A 12,989-nucleotide genomic window follows, 5' to 3' on the forward strand; every position below is an offset into this window, starting at 1 on the left:
ACCATGGCGATGTGGTCACCTGTTTCACACCTGACTCGTCTGGGCTCACCGCTGTGAACTGGGGTGGTTCCCATAGGAAAGGGGGGTGGAGATACAAGATCACTGGCCTCTGAATAGGGTAGATGTTCTAAAACTTGCCACTGGGTGGATAAAGATATTTTTTCTGCGTGTCCCACTCTTTTTTTGTCAGACGGTAGTACCTGTTTCTCTCCTGCTAGCTAGCCTAGCTAGATATTTCTCCTCTTGACGCATAGACAATAGGTAACTATAGCAACTGGTGGTACAGGTAATTGCAATAAAACATTGCCCGGGGTTAGAAGCCATGGAGACAGTGATCCCTACATTCAACTGGGACATTAGTTCACAGCTAAGGTGAGTTTCCTGTCTCGAGAACAATCAGTGTTTTACCTTTTAAAATAAAGAAAAGTGTGTGTGCCACAATTCTGTCTGAAAGCTCAGGCACTGAAGTGGGCCCAGGAGATGCAATTTCAAACAAGGCTCACCTTTTCATCTTCCAGATCCATGGCTTGGTTAGGTCTCCGGTACCTCTAATCTTCTCCTTTGTCATCTTGGCTTCAGCTGCCCACCACTTCCAGAAGCAGGCTGATGAGGAAAGACACAGGTTCAATAACATCACCTTTAGACTGGCTAAGACAGCATTCCCTTGGGAATTCCCTGGAGGTCCAGTGGTTAAGACTCCATGCTGCCACTGCAGGGGGCACAGGTTCGATTCCTAGTCGGGGAATTAAGATCCCACATGCCATACAGCACAGCCAAAAAAAATTTTTTTAGTAAATTTTAAAAAGACAGAATTCCCTCAATGTGGTCAATTCATCCTCCGAAGTTCCAGCCAGTAGGGTAGGCATCCCAGAACCTTTTGACTCAAAGTGATCTCCCTCCTCACTCACTCTCACCTGAATTCAAGGACACAAGGACAGTATCCTTCCCTCTCTCTATTTTAAAGTACACATCAAATTGGAGTGACTCACTTTGGAATCGCTGGCATAAAGAAACAGACACAATCCAGGGTTTTACGGACTCGTGCCCTCTCTTGCCAGTCATTTGGGAGACAGCTGAGGGATAACACACGGATCCTGGAGCCAGGCTGCCTAGATTCAAAGCTCTACTACTTACTAGCTCTACCTCAGACAAGTTATCAACCTCTCTGTGCTCAGGTTCCTGATCATTAATGCACCAATGTACATAAAGTGCTTAGAGCTATGTAGTTTATTGCTGCTATTATTACTACTGTTAAAGATCTGTCCTGAAGAGCCACCTCGGGTTGGTCTGTGACAAATGTAAGGGGCACTATTCTCCATTCTTCAGTCGAGGCTCCCAGCTCTCCTGCCTGTTTTTATTGTCTCCTCCCCAGCACCCAAGCATCTGGGGGCCTCATGCAGACTTCCCCATCAGGCCCCACCCAGAACTCCCTCCCATGGCAGCCATACTCTCTGAAAGTGCTGACTCTCTGAGAGAGAGGTAGTTCCCCCATCTTTGGAAAGAATATCCTCAAGGTCTTCTGTCTCCTTTTGTAAGAGCTTTTTCTACTCTTTCTCCAATAACCCCCATGCATCTACAGTTAATCAGGTTATACCAATTTACTAATTATCTTCCAAAGCTGTCCCCTGCCCTCCATACTCACTGCAACTGTCTGAGTTTGGACCCTCACCTGCACCTGTCATCTCTCACCTGCACCATGACATCAGCTTTCCTACTGGGTCACGCTACCAATTTTGTCTCCAATCTGCTGTCTGTAGTGCTAGCATAGGGCTTGTTCTAAAATTTTGATTTGACCACAGATTAAATATTTTTCCAGATTAGATTTTAAGGCTCCCTACTGCCAGAGAGGTATATTTCAAAGTTCTTTGTATGGCCCAGAAACACCCTCCTGACCCCTACCCACTTTTTCAGTCTAATCTCCTATCACTGCACTTACCCATCACCTACACTTTAGCCACAGAAAGCCACACGCTATTGCCATTTTGCTCTAAGTATTCCTATGTGTGGTGTTGTTACTTCCAGCTGGAGTATCCCAGATTTCCACCAATCCACCTGGCTAACTCTTATCCATTTTTCATGATTCAACTCAGCAGATATCTCCTCTAAAAGCCTTCTATGGTTCCCCCCAGAAATAATCAATTACACTCTCCTTAATACAACATACATGAAAAAGCACTGTAAATATTAGTTTTCTAGACTCCCCCCACTCTTTAAATCACTTTATTGAGGTATAGTTAACATGTAAAAGTATAAGAAAATCCTACAACTCCACAGCCAAATTTAAAACTGGGCAAAGGACCTGAACAGGCATTTCTCCAATGATGACATAAACTTGGCCAAAGGAATATGAAAAGGTGCTCAACATCATTAATCATCAGGGAAATGCAAACCACAACCCCAATGAAATATAACCTCAGACCTGTTAGGATAGATATTATTTAAAAAAAAAAAAAAAAGAGGTAACAAGTGTTGGCATGGATGTGGGGAAAAGGGGACCTTGGTACACTACTGGTGGAAATGTAAAATGTTACCGCCATTATGGAGAACAGTATGGAGGCTTCTACCCCACTTTACTGTAAACTCTTTGAGGTCAGGAATTACCTTGTATTGGTCTTAGTATTTCCCTCAGCACCAACCCCAGAAAAGAGTATGAGCTATAATAAACATTGGACAAGTGAAGGAATGAGGGAGGAAGGAGGGAGGTGTTATCCTTTACATACAGCAATAATAGTACTACAACGCTATCGACAGACTTTATCTTTTGGATATGTTTCCAAACACTGGGATGTGTCATAGAGATATATCCATATATTCTCATCCTTGTTACCTTGGAACTAATGATTACAGTATGGCTGAGAGAGAGGTTAGAGCAGTCTCTGACTAGGGACAAAGCCAACCGGCTCCACCCTTAAGGAAATTCTGATCTTGGCCTCCTTATTAGCATTGCTCACTCACTCCCCAGCTGAGCCCAGAGCCTTGAATGAGGTCAGCTGGCAGCACAGCCCGGCGCTGGGATTGAGAAATGTAGCCCAAATCTGCTCCAACCTGCAATGAAACCGGAAAAGCACATGTGCTACATGTCAGTGGATGGAAATCTTTTCCTCCCTTCCTGCCTTCTTTCCTTCCCTCCTTCCCTTCCTTCCTTTCTTTGATACACATTTGCAAATGTGGTGCTAGCGTAAACTTGAAACTAACAACTTTGGTGGTTGATTAAACTCTTCAGTTTCACTCCCCTGCTAATCAACTACCAAAGCCTTCGACATGGCGCACCACCTCAGAGAGGGTTTATCACTTAATTACTATAAAACGACCCCACAGGTTAATGCATGCTTGATCTCGAAGGAGTGGCAGTGACCATTGTGTTTTTATATCAATTGCACAGTAAGAAACAAGGATAGAGAATTCAGGCGTAGAAATATGACACAAGGTCTGATTTAAGGGGATGTGCTTTCTTGGGACTCAAGAAACGCATCCTTGGCTCCCACTACAGCGCCCCGACACTTGACCTACCATTTTGCTGTAATCTGAAATTTTAGGACCAGAAATGTATTCCTTTGGGTTTTTCCTATTAAAAGGCAAATATCATGTAGGATGGATCACATATCAAACTATGGTCAATCATTTATGTCTCAGATAAGTCTAGATTAATTGAGCCATTTTTCTAGGGCACTGGAGTTTATAGAGAATTGAAAGAGAGTAGCTGGAGGCAATGACCTGAGTAGCTGGGGCAGGACCACCACCAAGGGTGGAAAACAAGGCAAAAGAGGAAGGAGGGTCGGAGAAAGCAAGTTTCATATCTGTACCTCCTGCTTGGCATTGATAAAACTGTGGACAATTGTGTGGAAATAAGAGGTTGAGGAGTCTGACTGTAGCTGGCATCCTATTCTGCAGGATTGAGTTACTGAAATTTTCTGCCACTGATTTTGCATCACTAGCATCCCAAGAATGAGGCAGCATGAATTCCAACTCAGTGTTTCCCTTTATACAGTGTATATGCTTCTGACAAGCTCTGGGTAAATAATTTTTCACAAGTCAAATCGTAATGTAGGTATTCTAGGGGAGAATTAGTGAGGAGATCAACTGGAACAGTGAAAATGTCTTGACTGTTTTGTAGAAATGCTTGCTTTCCTACATCAGCCTTGCTTGCGAAGAAGTACACTTACAGTGTGTTTGCCTCTCTCTCTGAAAGGCAGAATGTTTAGAACTCTGTGACAACTACTGATTTAATTTACAAAATGCCTGTTCAGGTGGGCAAGGATCTGCAGGAGCGCCCTGATGATCTCATTATGCCTGTGTGGTGTGCATGAAGTGAATACAATCATCCCCAAACTGCTAAAAGGTTGTTCTTCTGACAAGTTGGTAAAGGAATGAGCAGTCAGTCTCCTCTCTTGGTAAACAGAGAAGATGCCAAGAACTAGATAAGAGGCTTCTTTCAGCTACAGGCTCTTATAGTGAGAACTGACAAAAAGTGTATTTGAACAAAAGCCTCGGTTGCATTGAAATAGTTACTAGAAACTCAAGAAGAATGATGTGTATCATTGTGGTAAATGAAGTTAGACACTCAACTTGCTTGCTACGTGGGTCAACAACCTAAAGGATGTTGTGAATAGAAAAGCATGCTCTGTATCTCATCAACTTAACTGGGTTTGCACAAGATGATCCTTTCATTCAATAAGGAAAATAACTGGCTTTTTAGGCAGTACCTTGGGGACAAAGTGAAGTATGCCCCCAAAGAACAAGGGTGCCCACTGAAAAGCAAACCAAATAAATCAACACGGAACAGGAGAAAGCAAAAAGTCTACCGAGTGCTTTCTGATGCATAATCAATGAAATTGGCACAATGGAACCTTACCTTGACCCAAAAGAAATATTCTTCAAAGCTATCTGCATCCTTTTGCTTTGAATCCTTATTCAACAATCTGCTGATTGATAACTCAGCTCAATGCCTGGTAAAGGGGCCATCCAGGCACAGGCAGGAGTTCTCTCTTGTTGTAAATAATCACATTGGCATTCTAGTTTATCCATCAATCTCAGGTGAATTGACTTAGTGAGTAGCCATCACTTGAAATCTGGTCAATTCTAAGTATACTGATAAGCCCAGTTTCTGTAGCCCCTTACACAGCAGTACATTTACACAGCTGCTGCTACAAAGCACCAAGAAGCCTTTCTATGGCTTTATCCTTTCCTTTACCATTGATCTTTTTCCATTCTTTCACCATTGCTTAAAAGGTTAATTTCCCCTACTGGTTTGACCCATAGGCAGTATCTCTACAATACCAAAAGAGCTAGTTGACCTCTTTGACTTGTTCAATGAAAAACCCAGCCATAATGGTTATTTGGCAGCACAGGCAGAGTTGCAAGGCTAGACTTGAGGTTAACAATAAAACCTGAGGTTAAAATTTTTAGTGCGATAGACCCCTTTAGGAATCTGATAAAAGCTTTGGAGTTTGGGGTGGTCCGTGCATCCCATCTACAGAGTGCTATTTAAGAAACCTGATCTCATGCAAACCCGTCATTTTGTCCATGGGCAAACTGAGGCTTTGTGAAGGGAAATGACTAACCCACGGTTACACAACTAGTTACAGGCAGAAACAGAATTAGGTCTTTAACATCTTCAATCAACGTTCAACTGACCAAATTTTTTTTTTTCAAGTCATATTGACCTCAATTAGACACAGCAATAATGTGGAAATTCTGCTTGGGCACCCACCTCTCCTGAGACAGGAAAAAAGCTCCAACAAGATCTCTTCCCCCAGCTGACCCCCATTCTCTCAGCCAAGCTGCACTGAGTCATCCCGCTCTTCAGTCTTTATTCCTATCTTTTAAAATGGGAGCTGAAAGAGGGAAATAGCTGACCAACCCAATCTGGAGAAGATTCCAGAAGTTATTAGTGCTCCCTCCTGCAACCTGAACTACATATGCAAACTTTAGGTTTGTCCTGTGATTTCAGTCGAATAAATGTGAGACCATGAAACGAGAATAGCCACTCTATCTGAATTCACTAGGCTGGTCAACGAAAACAGGTCATCTTAGGGACCCAGGAAGGCTTCTCCTAAAGCAATTTCTCTGTAAAATATTAACTAACATTTCTATGATGTCTTATATTTCATAAAGTGCTTTCAGGTACATAAATTAACTAAGGAAGGAAAAATAAAAAGGAGCGAGGGATTAGCAAATCTTTAACAATAAATGATTATTCCCGAAACAGCTCTGAAATAAAGATCTCTCTTTTTAACTCGTAAGGAATCAGACTCAGAATGGCTAAGTATTTTGCATGAAGTCACATAGTAACTAGCGGAGCCAGGACTCAAATCCTGACATCTGAGTACAGTCTTATTTGCTAGATGACAAATTGAGGTTCTAAGAGGTTATGTCACTCCTTCTATTCATCCACTGCCTAAGTTATGGTGTTTGTATTTGAACTCGCATCTTTGGATCCTAAAGCAAGCCTTTCGTTCTGTTGAGTTAATGTTTCTCAACATTCTCTGCAAAGCACCTAAATAAGAATCACCAGCTGCCTGTTCTTTAGGAAAAATAGGTCTTGAGTACGGATTCTCAAAATGTTGCACTTGGACAGACAGCTGAGAATACTTGTTAGAAATACAAGTTCTCAGGTGCCACCCAGGACCTACTGCATCAGACAGTCTGGGGGTGGGGGCCGGGAATCTGTGATATAAGTGCTCCAGGTGATTCTGATGCCTGCTAAAATCAGAGAACCACTCACTGATCTAGTGGCATTCTTTCCCTTAACCCCCCCCCCCCAAGACAACTCATTTTTACCTGGACCTTTTCTAGATCAAACAATTCTAACACGTGTACCCTCACTTAAAAAGCACTGAAACGTATTCAGTACTTGACCTAAGTCCATCATACTTCGCAAGACTCCAAACCCTGTGGCATCTGATTCTACCACATAATTTCACTTTAATCTTTTCCTCAAACACTCTCAGAAATCTGAGGACTCAAGAATCTGCTGAAAATCATGGACATAGAGAACAGACTGGTGGTTGTCTCAGGGGAGGGGTTGCAGGAGGGATAGAATGGGAGGTTAGGGTTAGCAGATGTAAGCTTTTATATATAGAGTGTATAAACAACAAGGTCCTACTGTATAGCATGGGGAACTATAATCAATATCCTATGATAAACCATAATGGAAAAGGATATTTAAAAAAAGAATGTATATATATGTATAACTGAACCACTTTGCTGTACAGCAGAAATTAATACAACATTGTAAATCAACTAACTTCGATTAAAAAAAAAAAGAATCTGCTGAAAGAACTCAACCCTGAACGTGTCCTCAGAGACTGTTCCTAATGCAGAGGAAAAAGATGCCCAACAATATCATTTGCTTAGGAACATTTCACAACTCTGAACATAATTTTTAATGGAGATGCTTAGATTAGAAAATAGAGTTTCCTCCAAGAGAACCCACCAGGGTAGGTTGTAAGGCTTTGTTTCAAAGCTGAGCTTGGCGACATGACATTGATGTGTGGGCCTTTCACAGTTTACTTACGTTTTGGTGGGTGGTTTGTTTTATGACATTAAATGTTCTTCTCAAGCAGGTGTTGGCTGGATAGAATAAAACTAATTAGTTTGATCTTGGGGACAACTGAGCCTATGTGACTGGATTTCAGACAGTGTCCACATTTGTTACTTGCTTGAATTACGCAAGCAGTCTAACAAGGGGTGAAAATGTATTACTTTTCCCAGAGTGTGCTATATTTTATCACGGAAAACACAATCAGTGGTACCAAATGCAAGTATAATGTTTGCTGGTTAAACCAACACCATCCTGCATCTCCCAATTTTATTGCTTAGCAATTGAATTTACCCGAGATGGGGCTGTGGGTTAAGCTTTCACAAGGAATGATGCAACACTACCACCATGTGGTTCCCAGATGCAAATGGCTGGGACAGAAGTAATATTCATCCTCATTGAAATAGATGCACTGCTTCCTGGGCCTCCCAACAAGCTTAACTTTTGCATTTTCAGCTTAGAATTCAGCTAGAAGAGGAGAGATAAGGCCTTCTTCCAGATGGACACAAAGTATTAATCAGAAAGCGCAGTAGTAAAAAAAAAAAAAAAAGTGCTGTAGTGCCTGGGTAATCAGGTAACCCTAGGAACCCCCATATTCACCTCTCCTTCAATTCATTCTGTTCTCTCCCCACTGTGTTCCTTTCTTGTTAGCAGCTATTGTTTGACTGCAGCTTAATTTCCGCACATTCCTGAATCTCAGCTGCTGGCCATTCAATGGTGCCCCCCTGAACTCAAAGTATAGGTCCCATTCCCGTTATGTGTCTCTAGGTTTCACAAAGCCCACGTCCAACCACTAGGAACCAACTTTTATCCTGGTCTGTAAGAGGGAAAAAAAGAAAGAGAAGGAAAAAGACGGGAGATTCAGAAAACTAACAATGATCACTTCAGCAGTTGACTTGCCTGTTCTTGGACATTTCTTATCTCTCTATTAATCATGTAGGAGTTTTTAGTTAGTATGAACATCAAAAACTCTCACAAACCATCTGTAACTTTAGGGAAAAAAAGAATTATTTTCCTAAATAAGTTAACGATATATCTCAGGAAGCTTATTTGCAAAGAACAATCCCTAAAACTTGCATTAGTGTACCTTTAGGGTTCCAATATCGTATGGTTACTTACAATCAACTAACGAAAACTGAGCATGTACTATGTGCCAGGCGTAAGTCATGTGTTACTGATAATACACAAAACAGACATGGCCCCAGCTCTCATGTTGCTCACATCCAGGAAGGAAAACACTTAATTTAAAAAATTACAAGGGCTTCCCTGGTGGCGCAGTTGTTGAGAGTCCGCCTGCCGATGCAGGGGACATGGGTTCGTGCCCCGGTCCGGGAAGATCCCACATGCCGTGGAGCGGCTGGGCCCGTGAGCCATGGCCGCTGAACCTGCGCGTCCGGAGCCTGTGCTCCGCAACGGGAGAGGCCACAACAGTGAGAGGCCCCCGTGCCCCCCCCTCAAAAAAAAAATTACAGATGAGATCTGTTCTATAAAGAAGTACAAAGTGTAACTGTTGGCTCCCCCTGAGAGATTTTCTCACCTCTCCCAAAAGGAGGCAGTAAGGGGTAGCAGAAGGAGTAAGTCTTAAATCAGATCTAGGTTCGAATTCAAACCTTCTCACCCGCCAACTGGGGACCTGGGTAGGACTCTTGAAGCTTAAGTTCTCTTTTCAATAGAATCAATACATAAATCTCTAGTTCACGGGGCTAGTAAAAGGACTAAATGAGATATTGCACGAAAAGATGTCAAGCTCTTGGCACAGGGTGGTAGCCCTCTACCCCTTTCAACCAGCATACTTCTGATGAAGAAAAATCTGGTTGCCCTGATTTTTACAGTTTCCCCCTATTACTGATGGCCCTACCGCACACCAAGCCCTGGCTAGGTCCTCCAGGTCCGTGCTACTGCTAATTCCCAGGTTAGGAGTAGAACTTTGGTCTTTTTAAATGCTGCCTTCAAAACTAAATACACACACACAAACACACACACTCACACACACAGTTCTTGTCTGGAAACCTCATTATTTGCAGCGGTGATGGAGAATCTGTTTTGCTCCCATAGTATGGCTGACAGATTTGGAGTTTTCTCGTTTAAATAGGTAAATTCAAAGTGGCTTTTATCTTTGTCCCTGGAGATGAGTTGACATTTAATGCAAAATGAGGCATTTGGGCTGACCATGTGAAGGCAGAGTAGGGGTATTTTCTAAGAGAATAAGCACATTTGCTTGTCTGCTCAGATCTGCTGGCCAGCAGCTTTGGTCAAACCATCGCACTAGTTCTCGCAGCTCACTCTCACCTCACCTGAAGCAACCGGGAAGCTTTCCTCCCCCCGTCCCTCCACCTTGGGAGGCACTGCTTCCTGCTGACACCTATATCAACAGAGGTCTAACTTTGGAGCTTACAGAGAAAGCTAGGACATGTTCATTCCCAGAGCATTTAAAGAAACATAAAACACACCCACACCGTGTAGCAGGATCAATATTCACTTACACTATACTCAGATGTACAGAAACCAAGAGCCTTTTATTCCTCTGTAATTGATCTGCTTCCCTTGAAGACCTTCACCAGGCTGATGGCAGGAGAAGAAAATGAAAGGTTTGTCCAGCCTAGTAATTTAGTCTTGTTTGGTATCCCATCTCGGCTGGGATGGCTTGGATACATGCTGTTTCAGAGTCTGCACCTCCCTTTCCTCTGCTCCTCCTAAGGTGGCACCTTAAAGCCGGAAAGGAAGGGTGTGGCTTTGTGACCTCATGGGGGCAGAGGGGAGATGGCCGGGGTCCTTGAGATGTCAGCCAGCATCTGCTGCGGAGGGCCCAGGCTGGGTTGACCCCTGGACTGGAGACCACTGAGTCATGAACCTATGCTCTGGACATTCTGCTGGTGCCTCTGAGTCTGTTGCTGGCATCACTCAGGGTCTGTTGGACTCGCCTGACCTCAGTTCCTGGTGGCACAGTGGACACACCCCTGAGACTTGGCCAGGAAGCACTGCCCTGCTGTCCTCAGCAACACTGGCTCCTCTGCCCACCAAAGCGGCCCAGGCTCCCCAGACAGGCTCTGCAAAATTCAGTGGCCGGCCCTGCAGACGTGAGGAAATCCTAGGTCCCTTTCAGTCACTTGAGAATTAAGCCTGGTTCAGAAGAAGCAGGCCCTCCTAGGCCTAACCTGGCTGTGCTGACCAGTGTCTTCTGATGAAGCTGTCCACAGGTTCCTGCCAAGGCAGCCTGAGAAACAAATCTACACCCAGAATCCCAACTTACTGCTGGTTACACACACACACACTCACACACACACACACACACACACTCTTCCCATCCCCAGGGCTCAGGCCCAGAAGAAAGGAGATCTCACCCCTTCTTCACTTCCTGTCTCCCCTCCTCTTCTCCCCATCCCCCATGCCAGAGGAGTAGACCACGGATTTTCCATTACCTCTATAAATTATCCTCCTTCTGGACATCAAGTCTTGTGCCCTACCTGTCCTAGGCAGAAGGAGGTGCCTCTACACTTGGAAAATCTTTATGCTTTGATCCATTGAGGCCTCCTCTCGGTAAGCTGGGAGTGAGAGGAACTCCTATGAAAGGAGCCCTAGACTTCTTTTCCCCTCTGGAAAAATGTCTTATCTTACTGCAGAATCAAACATACTACTTTAAATACCAAACCTGGAATATTAGCTCCTTCTTTCCCTTTGCACCCCTGTTGTAACCTTTCTAAGAGGTAGGAAGATGCCTCAAGTAAACTAGGGAGATGATTACATGGAGGGAAGTGTAAAATAAAAAAACATTTCAATATATCCCCTTGTTGTACTACCCCAGCTCTTCAGCTAAATCCTCCAGATCCTTACTGAATACCTGCTACATTCTCAGCATTTGAGAAAGGATACAGGAAGTACAGAAGAGACATAAGACATGGCCGCCACCTCAGGGAACTTTCAGTCTAATGGTAAGAGAGACTTGCGAATAATCAAAGGAAAGACCTGACTTGCACAAATGGGTGGTGAGGGCTATAAAGTGCTCCAGCTGCCAGTTCAGAAGCCACTCTCGGGACTTCTCTGGTGGTCCAGTGGTAAAAAATCCACCTTCCAATACAGGGGACGTGGGTTCGATCCCTGGCTGGGGAACTAAGATCCCATCCCACATGCTGCGGGGCAACTAAGCCCGCGTGCCTCAACTAGAGAGAGAAACCCCGCACACCACAACTAGAGAGAAGCCTGCACGCTGCAACAAAAGATCCCGCATGCCTCAACTAAGACCCGACACAGCCAAAGATAAAATAAAATAAATAAATATTTTTTTAAAAAAAAAGAAGGTACCCTCCTGACCCCTGATTTCCTTCTTCCTCTGGTATTGTGAGTTTCTTCTTCTTCTTTTTTTTTTTTTTAATCTATCTGCTGTTTGAAAGAAAAGCACTGAAGCAGAGAGAAAGCAAGCAACCACTGCATGCTAGTGTCTGCAGACAACCCTATTGTCAGGAACCATCAGTTCCCCAGGGGAACAGGGGAGTAGATGAGGACATCTACTGGGTCTCAATTTTGCATATGCAATTTGTGCCCATAATTATGTTGGTTACTGCACGGGTCACATAAAGCTTGACCAAGCAAACAGCCACTAATTAAATGCTATGCAAAATGTCTCATTCCTGTGCAGGCTTCTATATGTGAAATATAGTCTACTGAAAAAGAAATCTCACATCAAGTGATTTTCACTTGTCTGCTCCACCTGACCTCTCTCTTAAGAGGTCAGTAAGACCTCTTAAGAGAATGGTACACATAGATTTTTTTTAAGTCAACTTTCACAGAGAGAAGACTTAAAAGGACAGAACTAAATATTGCCAGTAATTACTCTGGATCACGTGTGTGTGTGTGTGTGCGTGCGTGTGTGTGTGTGTGTGTGTGTGTTTATGCTTTTAAGATTAACATCAACATTTAATAAGCCAAACAGAGCATGAAAAAGAGTAACGTTTAGAAATCGAAATCTTAGGCGATGCTGATACTGGTGTTGTAAAGGTGAATACAAATAAGAAATAAGAAAAATAATCAATTCACCCTGAGGCAAAGAAAATGGAAAGACACCTTCCTCCAACTCCCTTTTTTCTTTGAGCATTTACCTTAAAACTCATCACTGTAAGCTCTTTCTCTGCCTCCTCGAAATGTATGTAAATTTTTTAGAAGCTAAATAAGCCTCTTGCCAATTTTACAATCCAGGGATGTTTCCTCGAGGATCAGGGAGCCATCTCTTTAAAAAGTAATTATCAAGAAAGATAGAGCTGTGATTTATGTCATAAAGTCTTCTGCCTATGTTTTCCTCTAAGAGTTTTATAGTGTCTGGCTTTACATTTAGGTCTTTAATCCATTTTGAGTTTATTTTTGTGTATGGTGTTAGGGAGTGTTCTAATTTCATTCTTTTACAGGTAGCTGTCCAGTTTTCCCAGCACCACTTATTGAAGAGGCTGTCTTTTCTCCA

At 43.2% G+C, this 12,989-nt stretch overlaps 1 protein-coding gene across 1 annotated transcript in view; it reads right to left on the reverse strand.

The window, feature by feature from the left end:
- Window positions 1-503: 503 nt before the first annotated feature.
- IFTAP (intraflagellar transport associated protein) overlaps window positions 504-12,989 on the reverse strand; it is an 89,412-nt gene continuing 76,926 nt past the window's right edge. The window contains exon 8 of the transcript XR_013829313.1: window positions 504-603. The gene's annotated coding sequence lies outside the window, so the exon portion shown is untranslated. The remainder of the gene's footprint in view (window positions 604-12,989) is intronic.

This window comes from Stenella coeruleoalba (assembly GCF_951394435.1).
Source record: "Stenella coeruleoalba genome assembly, chromosome: 8".
NCBI lineage: Eukaryota > Metazoa > Chordata > Mammalia > Artiodactyla > Delphinidae > Stenella > Stenella coeruleoalba.